This window comes from Adiantum capillus-veneris, chromosome 29 (genome assembly GCF_014529385.1).
Source record: "Adiantum capillus-veneris isolate H3 chromosome 29, ASM1452938v2, whole genome shotgun sequence".
NCBI lineage: Eukaryota > Viridiplantae > Streptophyta > Polypodiopsida > Polypodiales > Pteridaceae > Adiantum > Adiantum capillus-veneris.
In genome coordinates, this window is record NC_140959.1 from 38,126,465 (window position 1) to 38,129,488 (window position 3,024).

The 3,024-nt window shown below is 41.3% G+C and overlaps 1 pseudogene; it reads right to left on the reverse strand.

Moving 5' to 3' along the window:
• Window positions 1–1,165: 1,165 nt before the first annotated feature.
• LOC147419058 (uncharacterized) lies at window positions 1,166–2,155 on the reverse strand (annotated as a pseudogene).
• Between the last annotated feature and the right edge of the window lie 869 nt (window positions 2,156–3,024).

Genomic DNA, 3,024 nt, shown 5'->3' on the forward strand with positions numbered 1-3,024 from the left:
TTATGTGTATCACATATATTTTGATGCATGATTGTGTATGATGTATGATAAATATGAAATCAATATTTTCTTTGACTGAATCTACTAAGAGTTACATGATGTTTTTGTAGAGAGAATACTATCCATCATCTAATATTTTACACAGAAATTTGATATATGACGTTTCACTTGCATGGTATTGTGACCATGATATATATTTTGGAACTCAAGACTTTTCCATATACTAGGAGTTTGGAGCAAGATTCCTAGCTTCACATTGATCCTTATCATTACCTTTTCAAGCATGGCCCTAAGATCAAGCATTTTGAGGATTTTTTTTTTCAAATTGAAGTATGCTATTACTATCTAGAATTCAATCTTGGATTTGATCCTTGTAATGATAGAATGGTCTTATGACCATTGTCAAGAAATGTGCATTGTGGCTACGAAAGCCTCCGGCCTCTTACTGTGAGGGTTTGCAACAAAATCAAGCAAGTCATAGAAGATTTGAAGCTAAAGCAACACTCATAAAGACCAAAACTCTAGTCATGAAAGTTTCACTTTGCAATACAAGAGGTTGTGTGCTCTTGTGATGCTTTTAGCGATGGAAATACACTGGGTTTTTATAACCCCCAGCGTTGCTAAGAGTGTCGCTATGAGCGTCGATATGGGGACGTTGCTATACGCGTTGCTATGGCAGTCGCTATAAGCGTCGCTATATAGCAATGCCTACAGCGACGCTGCAGGGCCATCAATAGCGACACTTATAGTGACGCTGTAGAGCCTAATATAGAGACGGTCATAGTGACGCCTGAGATGAAATATTTTTGGTGGTAGGGCATTCACCCATCAACCATATTGAATGTTTCATTTGTCTATTTACATTTGAAAAAAAGTGCAAAGGTAAATATAGACCCAAAATAGTCACCCACAAGATAATATAATCATTAACTCCATCATCCATAGTGCGTATTGTTTGCAAAATAAAGATACAAAAATGACAAGCGTGAATTGATGAAGGTAAATCAATGACAATTGTACACATAGGCAAAATCACTTGATTGTTAATCATTGCAAATGTAATAGTTACAAACCATTGTCATTATTTAAAAAATATACATGGTTTTCAAAAAGACGTATAAAAGTCATCTCATGATACATAATCTATGACAAAAAGAAACTAATGCTATCTAGCTATGGCTAACCGACGTCGTCTAATCAGACGTCTCATCGCGTCGAAGCGCCGTATCTGTCCGATTCTGCAAAAAAAAGCAATAAGCTAGCTTTTTGTAAGTATAAACATATAGCGACATTTATAAAACAATACAATAAATAGAAAAGAATAAACCCTAATACTAACCATGCCGCCGCGAGAACTCAGGATGTCTATAAGGGCGTTTAATCCCTTCCTGCCTGCGTACTCACACTCGTACCGTGTGGGATCGCGTCCTAAAAACGACCACTGTCAAAACATACAAAGAATCCATTATGTTAGAATTTCAAATCCCATAAACCCTAAACTATCAAACATAGATGCAAAAACACTTACAAAATCGGCCTCAAATGATGCCCACCCGCCGCTCCCCAAGTGGTGCGAGCTCCCTGCCTCTACTCGGGCTCTGGCTGCCTCCTTTTGTTGCTTCCACTTGTCGAAATTCTCGCGCGCTTCTTTCTTTGCATGCTTCCAATTTTCTTTGGCCAGCGAATCTGGTCTACTCCACCCATGCTTGATTGCTTTTTACACTTCGGAACGGTTATGCTTGCAGTATTCGCGCATTCGAACCTTCATCACATCTTCATTGAAGCGGTCATCCTGTGTTGGAACAGGAAACTCGTCATGAAGCATGCTGATGACTCTATCTTTTAATTCATTTGGTACTTCACTCTAGGTGTTTAGTATGTAGTGTCTAAACACCTGAGAGCAAAGACCGCGCATGCGTGAAATCACCTTCTTGCCTTCATCAAGGAGTGTCCACTGGAGTGACTCCTGGAGGAGTAGCTAGTGGTGTGTAGCTACGGGGAACGGTAGTCAACTGCGCAAATCCTGATGTCGATGGCGATGCCGTGGCTGGTGTCGGGACGGGCAAAGAAGGGGAGGATAAAGAGCCTCATCAAACACGAGGCAGTGTCGAAGCATCGGTGGCACCACCCCCACAACAACCGCCACCGCCACCATTAGAGCGCTGGTGCCTAGACGAGTGTGAAGATCGTCTCGTCGATACGGAAGCTTTAAAGCGCGCTGAGGACTCCGAAACAGAGGGAGATGCGGATGGAGTAGGAACGCACGATGGTGCGCCAAAGCGATGACACTCCACGTACCACTGTCTCTGCTGGGGTGACAAAGAAGAAAGAAACTCCTCATCATCCATGCCTGCATTAAACACACGAACATTTAAGCTTAATATTGAATGAATGGAGTAGAAAACATGGACAAGTAGATAGATAGATAGATAGATAGATAGAGAGAGAGAGAGAGAGAGGAGGAGGTGCTCGTCCTCTCTGCTTATGAGAACATACCTAGAGCATACGTACCTGGAGTGGACGCAAAGACCATTAAATACAATGATGCAATGACGCATATAAATACAATGACGCAATGACGCAAATACTTAAAGAGCCAGAGTTTTTACAAAACGGAGCAAAATTGTTCAAAACGGAGAATCGTACAAGAACTTGAATGTGCTTGTAGCTTTGGAATGTTCAAAGGCTAGCAGCAACAGAAAGCGTTCTTCTTCTATTCTACCTGAGTGATGGAAGAGGCAAGTGCATAACTCTGAATTTAGAAAACGGAGCAAAATTGTTCAAATATAATATTTATGGATTCAAGAGATCTCTCTCTCATCCTCGCATAGCTCAGCATAACTTCCTATATATATAAAGAGCTCCCCGTTTAAATAGATGTCCTCTGTTTCATTTTGTAGATCATCTGCATGTACCCCATAGAGAGTAGAAGCTTGATGTTCATCTGGCAACACCTCCACGGCTTCTGATTAAGCATCTTCTCCGATCTCCTCCATTGATGCCGCTATGATTGGCACATGGTAG